This window comes from Orcinus orca, chromosome 6 (genome assembly GCF_937001465.1).
Source record: "Orcinus orca chromosome 6, mOrcOrc1.1, whole genome shotgun sequence".
In the NCBI taxonomy this organism is placed as follows: domain Eukaryota; kingdom Metazoa; phylum Chordata; class Mammalia; order Artiodactyla; family Delphinidae; genus Orcinus; species Orcinus orca.
In genome coordinates, this window is record NC_064564.1 from 118,320,480 (window position 1) to 118,332,607 (window position 12,128).

Genomic DNA, 12,128 nt, shown 5'->3' on the forward strand with positions numbered 1-12,128 from the left:
CCCAGGAGATAGAGCCTTCCAGTTAAAATGAGAAAATCTTCTAAATCTGTTGAGTGTTTTTGCGGTCATAGCTAAAATCCTGAAACCAAATAACATAGCAAGTAAAGCAATTTAACAAAAGCAGGTGATTTGTTTATTGTCTTAAGTTTTAAATCCTTTTATAACCCTCCCCAAATGCGGTCAGGCTCAGAAAAATCACAAGTGGAAAGGGAAGGGAGAATAAAAACTAGAGAAGGAGAAAACACTTTGGAGATTTGTTTTTTAGAACATTTATCACTGTGCTTTGGCCAGCGGCAGCTAATTGGCAAAGGAACCTGTTTCCGTGAACGATTTCTATAAATACAACACATCCAGGCTGTCCCATCAACCAGACAACCGGAGCATGTCTGGGCACCCTCCCGACTCACCCAGCTCCCTCCACCAGGCTCTCCTGCTCTCAGGGCACCCTTCCCACCGACAGCCAACGTCCATCCACTTGGGCTTCCTCCCCCGAGCCCCAAACCTGGTGAGTCTTCCTGGCTACATTTTCACGGCTCCCAGCTCCTCCTCAGCAGAAACACTCTTCTTTCATCGTAATTCCTTGTCCAGCGTCTCCTGGCTGAGCTGCATCGGGGTCCTCATCACAGCACTCTGCGCAGGTGGCCCAGGATGAGAGAAAGCACCTGCGTGCTTTATTCTTTAGTAAGTTTGTTACATGTTACCTGCCTGCACCTGCACCTTCACAGCAAGCCTGTGAAGTAAGTGCCTTTATTCCTTTTCACAGTGAGGAAACTGAGGTTGAGAAGCTTCCCAAGGACCCATAGGCGGTAGGCGCAACCATGGACTTCAGGGCTGGAAAGGCCGAGGCTGCACTCGCAACCACCATACTACACAATACACACCCAGTGGTGCTTATCGGATGGACGGCTGGATGGATGGATGGTGGGTGGATGGATACATGGACAGATGGATGGATAGATGCCTGCATGGTGGATGGACAGGTGGATGGATGGATGGTGGGTGGATGGATACGTGGACAGATGGATGGATAGATGCCTGCATGGTCAGATGGATGGATAGATGCCTGCATGGTGGATGGTTGGGTGGATGGATGGATGGTGGGTGGATGGATACATGGACAGGTGGATGGATAGATGCCTGCATGGTGGATGGACGGGTGGATGGATGGATGGATGAATAGCAAAGGAACAACCTATGTCAACGGGAGCCGTCAGTAAGGGTCTGCGGAAGTGGCGGGGCTGAAATGGAGAACATCACCTTCTTATAGGACTTGAAGCTTTTGAAAAACCGTATTTTGTCACCTAGTGATAAATATTTCATCAGGGACAGCACTCGATCAGGGCTTGCCAGGAGGTGACAGAGGAACAGATGACGCGGCAGACGTGGCAGGAAGGCTGTGATGCTCCCCACAGTGGGCAGGACGCTGGGTGGGCAAACTGGCCCTTTACTGGCCAGGCCCAGAGCTCTGCATTCCATGGCAGTTGATAAGTGAGGGTCGTGGAAGACGCCCAGGACCCAGGGCTTGCGGGCACTGCCCACCAGATTTCCTGACTGGACGGGCCACCTCTGCTGGGCCACATTCCAGGGAGCTGCTGACGCTGCCCGGAGACCCCAAGGCTCCTGCCAGCCAAGGTCAGTGGGGTTTTGTGTTAAAACTCCTTTTCCCCTGGTAACTACGCCAGGGCGGCTGGTTTGGGAGACTCTGTCCCCCTTTTCCCTCCCTGATCTCTGCTCTCCCTTTCCCCACACCTCCCACCAGTCCATCAGGACAGGCAGTTGCCCCTTGACCCCTGGGGCCCAGCGGCCCGCAGCTCTCAACCCTGGTGCCCAGAAAGCCACTTCTAGTCCTAACTGTGCCACCCTCCTTCTCTTCCTCCCCTGGCCTCACTTTCCTGGGTACAGAAAGAGCAGATTAGACAGCAAGAATACCAGCTTTTGACATTGACAAGATTTCTCCTGGTGTCAGCTTCCCTCCTTCCATGGCCTTTGCCCAGTGTAGCCTCCAGCCCCACGTATCCTTCCTTGTCTCCCTTCCCCCTCCCACTGGCTAGGAAGCACCCCTGCATGGCCTCCCCTCCTGGTGCCACCCTCCCTAAGGTCAGCCCTGTAGGTTGCTCTCCCCAGGGAGACTGACCATCCAGTTTGCCTGGCACTGTCCTGTTTCAGAACTGAAAGCTCTCATCCCCGGCAGCCCCTCCGTCTCAAGGAAGCGGGGACAGTCACCTGAAGCCACCTCCACTTCCATCACTCCTGTGGGCTCATAGGAGCAGGGGTGGCCCGTCTGGGCTGAGATGCCTGCTGGGAGGGGACACAGTAGGGGACAGACCCTCCAGATGAATGAATCCTGGAATGTTCGATTTCACTTGCAGTTGGATTTAAATCTACCCTCACTTGTTGGAAGGTCCCCACCACGAAACCCCTCAGCCTCGAGCCTCCTGCTGCCTCCAGGCCTGGGTGCCTCCGGGTGGGCCCTCTCCAGGTGGAGCTGGGCGCTGCGGGCACCGGTCTGGCCCGGAGCCAGGCTGGGCGGAGCGCCCGGCAGGAATCCTCGGAACGCGGCTCCCACTTCCAAAGCCAGGCCCCACCTGTTCCGGTCTGCAAATGGTCTGCAAATGCCCCTGCCCGCCTCGGCCTGGGTGAACTCCCCCTGGTTAGAGAGGGTCCCAGCAGCGAGAAAAGAAGCAGCTCCTGTGACAGGCAAGGTGGAAATCAGAGGCCCCCAAAAGCCAGGGGATAGTTTTCAAAGGCTTTAGAGGTGTTTTCCGGGTTGGCGGGGGTGGGGGGAGGGGGAGCCGGTGTGGACTGTGCAGCAGCGGCTTATGGGGGCCCTTTTTAAGCGATGTGAAGTTGGCTGCTGGTCTCCCACAGGTGTTTCCCCGGTCCTGTCAAACTATTTCCATTTGTCCCTGTTATAAAACCCACTGCAGCTGCCCTTCCTGAGCCCCTAATGTGTGCCTTTCTGAGTCCTCCTGGCCTGAGGATTATAAACACGGTCCCCTTAAACCCCAAACGTGGTGGTAAGCTATTCTGAGGTTCACAGATAAGGAAAATGGAGGCGCAGAGGGTCCCAAGGCCAAAGCGAATGGCAGAGCTGGGGCTTGACCCCACCCTCGGCCTTGAGTCTCCCGCGCGTGCCACCAGCCGCCCGCCGTTTTCCGTGCGCAGATACGGTTTCCACGTAACTGTAATCACAGCCGTCCTGCAGTCACCCTTCCTGCTCAGCGCCTGTCGCGGGCTTTTCCCACGTCACCCCGCGCAGCGCTCTCCATCCCCTTCCCACGGCCGCGGTGAGCCCCGGGCTGCACGCTTGGGCCGTTGCCAGGGTTTCACGTCTGCAAATTGTTTCTGTGGGATAAGATCCAGGAGCCCGACTGGGTCGCAAGTTGGGAACATTCTCGACGGGACACGTAACCCAGGGAAAGGGTGAGGCCAGGGAAAGGGTGACCTTCGTGTGGGCGAGCGAGCCTGCCAACCCGGGTGCGCCCCTCGCCCGGGTGCTGGAGGGCACCCCAGGGCCGCGGAAGGGCGCGCGGGAGCCGCGCAGACCCAGCGCCCGCCTTTCTGGGTTTCCCACGGCTCGCTGAGAATTCCCTGACGAGGAGCAACCAGCCTAAAATAGAAAAGCTGACACAGGGGAAACGCCAGGGGCCGAAGTCTGTGCCCAGGCGCTCCGGCTGCAGCTGCCGGCACGCTCCCTCCAGCCCTGGCTCCCCCCGAGGAGCCTCGGTGCCCCCTGCATCTGCGTCCCCACTTGCCTCCATCCTCGGGGCCTTTAAATCCCCCTGCAAACAGCTCAGGGCCTCGCATTTGCAGGCACCGTGGACAAGGCTTCTCCAAGGCTGGCCAGCAGCCAGGGCTTCCTCGCAGCTGTCTTCCTGTGTGAGCCTGACCTTGGGGCATGGAACTGGCGGCAGGGAGGGGCACCCCACTCCACCCAGCTTCCAGCTCCCAGCAAGTGGGACAGGCGTTCCCCACTGTGGGCCCGCTTTGGGAAGTTGGAGCAAACTCGAAATTGGGGCCGACTGGCGCAGTCTGGGGCAGAGGAAGTGGGGCGTGGGTTTTCTGGCTATAGCTCTAATCCCAGACATCAATTCATGTTAACGCTGTCCGGGGACCAAAGAGGAAGGACTACAAAGGTAGGAATGCCATTTAAATAATAGAAACAGTAGTCCCTAAAACCCAAATGAAAGATGGACCTCAGTGCCATTTAGAACACATAGACCCTGCCGCCGTTCCCTTCGGGGAATCTTTCCCTCGGACACAGCTGCAGAAGGCTGCAGGCTGCCCAAGGAAATTCACGGCGACATTTTTTTTTTTTTTTTTGGGCGCTCCACAAGGCCTGCGGGATCTTAGTTCCCCGACCAGGGAGCAAACCCGGGCCCCGGCAGTGCAAGCACGGAGTCCTAACCACTGGACCACCAGGGAGGTCCCACAGCAACATTATTTATAAGGATGAAATAATTGGAGACAACGTAAATGTCCATCCCGAGGGGAAGAGGTGAATCCATCATGGTACATTGGATACTGGAACATTCTGCAGCCTCCAGAAGAATGAGGTAGCTGGGGGCGTCGTGAGTGGAGGGACGGCCGCCATGGCACATGGAGAAAGAGAATAATACAATTGTTGTAAAATAAAGCTGTGTGTAGGGAGAAAGTGAGAATCTGCGGGCACAGTCTCTGGAGGATTCATCCCTGTCACAGGTGCCCGGGGGAGAGGACTAGGAAGGATGGGAGGGGGCCCCCTTCAGTTTTCCTTTTATGCCCCCCCCCGAGATTCTTCCAATCGGATGTTCGTTGTGATTAAAGGGAACAATAATGGGTCTCGGTTTTCCTTCATTTCCACAGCAGGAGAATGACGTATGATTTAGGTAGGCCATTGCAAACATTTCTCCCTCCATCCAGCCCATTCCCCGGCCCCCTCTCACCCACCCACCAGCACCCCCAGAATGGGCCCGCGTACCCCGTGCTGCCAGGGGCCGTGGATGTGAAGCTGCCCCACAGGGCCCCTGCCCAGGGGAGCTCTCTGTCTAAAGGGAGCCAGACCCACAAGCCAGTGGTCCCAGAACGTGGTGCCAGGTTCTAGAATAGGCTTCTAGCGGGTTGGTGGAAAGTCTAGGAGGCCTTCCCACATGGTGCTTGACCAGAGGCACCCGAGGCGCAGGGGCTGGCCCACAATCAGGGTGCAGGCCGGTGGGGCAGGGCGGTCGGGGAGGGGAGAACAGGCCACATAAAGGCCAGCGGGGTGGAGGAGGGCAGGCGTGAGGCTGGAGCAGGCAGGGCCCGGCCAGCAAGCTGCGGACAGCGGGGCTTCAGGACGTAGACAGGGGGACGGAAAAGCTCAGCTCGAGGATGAGGCGTGGCAGGGAGGCGAGCCTGCAGCTCCCCATACCCGGGGATTTGCCCCAAGCTTGCAGAGGGTCCGGAAGACACAACGATGGAAGAAACCAACCCTCCTGGGACAGCAGTAGGAACGGGGCTGAGAGCAGGGCTCTGGGCTCAGACCGTGGCACCCAGAGACTGGCTGGGTCACCCAGAGTGGCCTGGACACTCATTCCATGGGTTCTGCCTCCGCTGAAAATGCGGGTGATGTGAGGGCGGACTTGCCTTGTAGGGCTGCTGCCAGCGCAAAGCCATTGCGAGCCCGAGGCGTTCGGCCCAGCTCTCAGCTGCGCAGGGAGCCCGACCCGTTAGGAAATGCTGGGAGAAGGAGGTGGGCCTGGGCCTGGACGGCGCAGCCTGCAGTGAGTCCGAGGCAAGGAGACCAACGGGGCTGGGTTTCAGTCTTAGAGGGGCTAGCGTTGCTGTCTGCGGCGCTCGGGGCCCTGAGTGCAGAGCCACCGCCAGTGCCCCAGGCTACCTCTGGTGGGTGCAAGGGAGGGCAGCAGGGGAAGCCCCTCTGAGAGCTGCCGCAGGTAGCGAGGCTGCAGGGGACCTTGGCTTCTGGGTGCCTCACTGGGCGTAGAGCCTCTCAGACTTGGGGCCCCCCGTGTGCCTGGTGGGAGCCCAGGTGACTGCAGCCCCAGCTGGCCCCCTGCAGCATCCTGGCCACGCTCAGAGGAACACTGTTCTGGGGCCAGCCCCGACGTACCCGTCCCTCGGACGAGTCCACCCCCCCATCTGTCCCTGTGGCTGAGACCTCGGTCAGGCCTGCCGTCCCCCCTGCTTTCCCAGCCTCTGCTCCCTCTGACGCTGCCCCACGCGCCCCCCGCGGCCCTCTCCCCCAACCCCGACCCCATTCAGCCTCAGCTCGGCCTTCTAAGGGCCTCAGTCTCTCCTGATCCCGTTCCCAATGGCAAGCCTGGGGGAGGCCACTTTTGGCCGGTACCCCCTCTTCAGCTATGCTTTCAGGGGTGGGGAGTGTCCTGGCCCAGGGCTGCTCCTTTGGCAGGGCCTGTGCCGGCCGACGGGAGCTTCGAAGCAGCCGTGATGTGACCACAGCTGCCTCGGCCTGCCTGGCACGGTGTCCAGACAGCTCCAGCCATCCTGCAGTGCTCGCCCAGCCAGCCGGCCTGGGTGGTCCGCTTTGGCTCTCGGCCTCTGTCCCCCTCCCATTGGGTGGTCTGTCCAGTGCCAGAGTCTGGTTTATCCCCGAGAAGCCATGGGCATCTTCTCAGTCTCCTTGAAGGCTCCATGAAGCAGGCCTGCTGCCCCCACAGCCTGAACACGGACTTGACTTTTACAAGCTCTCAACTGCGTAGTCGCTACCAGCGTGAGTTCTGCAGTCAGACACACCCAGGCTGCTCCCTACACCTCAGTTTCCTCATCTGTAAAATGGGAATGGTAAGCCCAACTGGTGGGGTGTGTGAAGGATTCTTATGTAATAACGTGGAATGCGGTGCAGGGTCTAGACCCCAGTGAGCACTCAGAAGGTCCAGATGTTTGCAAGTCTTTTACTTCTTTTTAAATTGATATATTGTAAAATTGAAATGGGAGGGGTGCTCTCCAGTTCTATGAGTTGCACACACATGTACATTTGTGCCACCACCACCATAATCAGGACTGTCGAATACCAAACGCTCAAATTCCCCCTGCTGCCCTTTGCAGTCAAATCGCCCCCATCCCTAACCCCTGGCCATCACAGATGTGTCCTACATCCTACAGTCCTGTCTCTTCCAGGATGACATACAAACGGAATTAGACAGTAGGTAACCTTGGAGACTGGCTTCCTTCACTCAGCGTACTGCCTCTGGGAGCCATCCATGCTGTTGCTGTATCAAGTCTGTTCCTTTTTGTTGCTGAGTAATATTCCATTGCGTGGATGGACTGCTGTCTGTTTAACCATTTACTCACTGAAGGGCAATTGGGTTGTTTCCAGTTTGGGGTGATCATGAATAGAGCTGCCGTAAGCATTCATGCAGAGGTTTTTTGTTTTGTTTATTTCTTTTTGGCTGCATTGGGTCTTTGCTGCTGTGCACGGCTTTCTCTAGTTGCGGTGAGTGGGGGCTACTCTTTGTTGCGGCGCGTGGACTTCTCATTGCAGTGGCTTCTCGTTGCGGAGCACGGGGTCTAGGCACGTGGGCTTCAGTAGTTGTGTCGCACGGGCTCAGTAGTTGTGGCTTGAGGGCTCTAGAGCGCAGGCTCAGTAGTTTTGGCACACGGGCTTAGCTGCTCTGCGGCATGTGGGATCTTCCCGGACCAGGACTTGAACCCGGGTCCCCTGCATTGGCAGGCGGATTCTTAACCACTGTGCCACCAGGGAAGCCCCATGAAGAGGTTTTATTTTGAGTCAATACACGGGAGTGGGATTGCTGGCTCTTTGGGGTGAGTATGTGTTTAACTTTTAAGAAACTGCAAAGCTGTCTTCCAGAGTGACTGGACCGTTTTGCATCCCCACCAGCAGTGTGCAAGAGCTCTCGTTGTTCAGCGGCCTCACCAGAACTCGGTATGATCAGGGTTTTCCCCGTTCTAATAGATGTGCAGTGAATTCTCACTGCGGGCTTGTTGCCAACAGTTTTTACTGCGGTAAAATACACAGAACATAAAATTTACCATTTGAACCATTTTTAACTATACAGTTGACCCTTGAACAACTCGGGGGTAAAGGGTGCCAACCGTCCATGTAGCTGAAAATCCACCTGGAACTTTCCATCAGCCCTCCTTGTACATGGCTCCTCCGTACACACAGTTCCTTTGTATCTGTAGTTCTGCGCCTGTGGATTCAGCTGACTGTGGATCCAGCAGTATTTACTGTTGAAAAACACCCACAGATAAGTGGAGCCACGCGGTCCAAACCCATGTTGTTCATGGGTCAACTGTATAATTCCGTGGCATTAAGTACCTTCAGCACGTTGCTGCAACTATCACCCCTATCCATTTCCAGAACTTTTTCATCATCCTCAACATCCTAAGCATAAACTCTGTACCCACCAAACATAAACCTCCTATTCCCACCTCCCCCAACCCAGCCGCTGAGAATCTCTATTCTACTTTTTGTCTCTCTGAATTTGCCCATGTAGGTACTTCATACCAGTGGAATCAAGAATTCTTTTTCCCTTCTAGTCTGGATTAGTAGCATAATGTCTTCAAGGTTCCTCCTTAGTAGCATGTGTCAGTACTTCATTCCTTTTTATGCATGAATAAATTCCATCACGTCTAGACCACATTTTTTAATCCATTCATCTATTGACAGACAGTTGGTTTGTTTCTATCTTTGGGCTATTGTTGTGCATAGTTTTCACCTCCATTTCTTCTTTGGTGAAGTATTTATTCTGTTTAAATATTTTGCTAATTAAAATTTTAAAAAAAATTTTTATTGGCCACACCGTGGGCTTGCGGGATCTTAGTTCCCCAAACAGGGATCGGACCTGTGCCCCCTGCAGTGGAAGCGCAGAGCCCTAACCACTGGACTGCTGGGGAATTCCCTATGTTGCTCATTTGTAAATTTGGGTTGTTTGTTTTCTTATTTTTGAGTAATGAGAGTTATTTCTATATCATAGATACATTCCTTTGCAGGATATGTAATTAACAAACATTTTCTCCCAGTCTGTACTTATCGTCATTCTCTTAGCTGTGTCTTTCACCAAATAAAGGGTGTTTAAAAAAACTTTGATGAAGTTCAAGTTACCAATTTTTTTCTCTTATGAATTGTTTTTGTCATGTCATATCTAACGACTGCCTAGTCCATGGTCTTTCTTCTAAAAGAGTTCTAATTTTACATTTTACATGTAGATCTATGATCCAGATTGAGTTACATTTTGTATCAGGTGTGAGGTATAGGTATATTTTAATGCAATAAGTGTACAATTCTTCCAACACCATTTGTTGAAAAGACTGTCCTCTCCCTATTGAGATGTCTCTGGACTTTTGCCAAAAATCAAGCAAAAGAAATTTACTTTAGATCTAAGTACACAAATAGGTTGAAAGTGAAAGGATGGGGAATTCCCTGGTGGTCCAGTGGTTAGGTCTCTGTGCTTCCACGTCAGGGGGCCCCGGTTCAATCTCTGGTTGGGGAACTAAGATCCCGCATGCCTGTGGCACAGCCACAAAAAAAAAAAAAGTGAAAGGATGGAAAAATATTATCCATGTAAATAGCAACCAAAAGAGACCAAGGGGGGGCTACACTAGTATCAGACAAAATAGACTTTGAAACCTTTTAAAAACTATTAAAAGAGACAAAGAATGACATCACTCACTGATAGAAGAATTGATTCACCAAGAAGATGTAACAATTATAAACGTATGTGCACCAAACATCAGTGGTCTAAAATATATAAAGCAAAGTAGAAAACAGTTGAACCTAACAGACATATACAGAACACTCCATTCAACAACTGCAGAAGACACATTTTCTCAAGTGCTTATGGAATATTCTCCAAGATAGACCATATGTAAGGCTACAAAACAAGCTTTACAAGATTATAAAGATTGAAATATACAGTGTCTTTTCCCAACACAATGGAATGAAACTAAAAATCAATAGCAGAAGGAAGGAAGATTTTTAAGTGTGTGGAATTTAAATAACACTCTATTTAACAACCAATCGATCAAAGGAGAAATCACAAGGGAAGTTGGAATATATCTTGAGACAAATGGAAACAAAAACACAGCATGCCAAACTTAATGGACGCAGTGAATGCAGCACTAAGAAAAAAAATTATCTCCGTAAAGACTTACATTTAAAAAAAGAAAGACTTCAAATCAACAATCTAAGTTTACACCTTAAGGAACTAGAAAAAGAAGAGCAAACTAAACCCAAAGCTAGCAGAAGAAAGAAAATAATAAAGACTAGAACAGAGATAAATAAAATAGAGAATAGAAAAACAATAAAATCAATGAAATCAAAAGTTTGTTCTTGGAAAAGATGCCCCCCCGCCCTGCTCTTTTTGCCTTATTGCAAGAAACTTCTCAGTGCTGGAAACTGAGAGTGGACTACCTTGCCTGATTCCTGATCTTACTGGATAGCATCCAGTCTCTGACCATTCAGTATGAAATTGACTATAGGTTTTTGTAGATGCCCTTAAGGTTAAGAAAATTTCTTTCTATTCCTAGTTTTCAAGGGTTTTGTCACGGATTGATATTGGATTTGTGTCAAAAGCGTTTTCTGCATCAGTTGGTGTGATCATGTGATTTTTCTTCTTTAGTCTGTTCACATGCTGGATTACCTTCACCGACTTTCAAATGTTAAACCAGCCTTGCATTCCTAGGGTAAGCCTCGCTTGGTAATGAAGTGTTATTCTTTTTATTTATTTCTGCAGTTGGCTTGCTAATATTATATTAGGGATTTTGCACATATGTTCATGAGGCATATGTGTCTGTTGTTTTCTTTTCTTGAATTGCCTTTGTCAGGTTTTGTATCAGATGAATGCTGACCTCATAATAGGGGCTAGACTTTCCTCCTCTTCTATTTTCTGGGAGACATTATGTAGAATTGGTGTTATTTCTTCTTTAAATTTGAGTGGAATTTCTAGTGAAACTGTCCAGGCCTAGATTATTTTCTTTTTCATAAAATTTTAAACTGAAAATTCTATTTATTCACTAGATATGAGACCGTTCGTGTTATCTATTCCTTCTTGGGTGAGTTTGGGTAAGATTGTGCTTTTCAAGGAATTCATTCATTTCGTTGAAGCTGATGACGTTATGTGCAGAGTGTTGCTCGTGGTATTGTTTTATCATCCCCGTAATGTGTGTGGGGGGGGGTCTGTAATGATACCTTCTCTTTAATTCCGGATATTGGTAAATTGTGTTTTCTCTCTCTTTTGTCGGTCTAGCTATAGTTTTGCTGATTTTACTGGACTTTTCAAAGAGCCACAGCTCTTAGTCTCACGGATTTTTCTCTGTTGCTTTTGTTTCCAATCTTATTGATTTTTCTGCTCTTGTTTTTGTTATTTCTTCCCTTCTGCTTACTTTGGCTCTATCTTACTTTTCCTTTCCTAGTTTAAGGAGGGCGCTTATATTATGTATCTGAGACCATTCTTCTGTTCTAATATAAGCACTTAATGCGCTGAAGTTCCTGCCTCCAAGCTATGCTTTAGCTGCATTCCACAAATTTTGATATAGTTTCATCTTCATTACATCTAAACTATGTTCTGAATTCCCTTGAGACTTCCTCTTTGCCTCATAGGTTATTTAAAAGTGTGTTGTTTAATTTCCTGTTTGGGGATTTTCTTATATATGTGAGTTAGATATTTCTAATTTAATTCAGCTATAGTCAGAGAACATACTTTGTATAATTTCAAGTTAACAGTTTAAAACAGTTTAAAACTGTTTCAGGGGGCTTCCCTGGTGGCGCAGTGGTCGAGAGTCCACCTGCCGATGCAGGGGACACGGGTTTGTGCCCCGGTCCAGGAAGATCCCACATGCTGCGGAGCGGCTGGGCCCCTGAGCCATGGCCGCTGAGCCTGCGCATCCGGAGCCTGTGCTCCGCAATGGGAGAGGCCACAACAGTGAGAGGCCTGCGTACCGCAAAAAAAAAAAAAAAAAGACACAGCCTCAGGCAGCGATGCACAGCATGGACCCCAACAGGATGGGATGGGATGAGACGGGCTCTCCACCTCTGTGGTCTCTTTCCAGAACCCATAATCCCAGACTCATCATGAGAAAACCTCAGACAACCCGAGGTTGGGGGACATTCTGCGAAACATCTCACCAGTACTTCTCCAAACAACAAGAATCTGGGAAACTGCCACAGA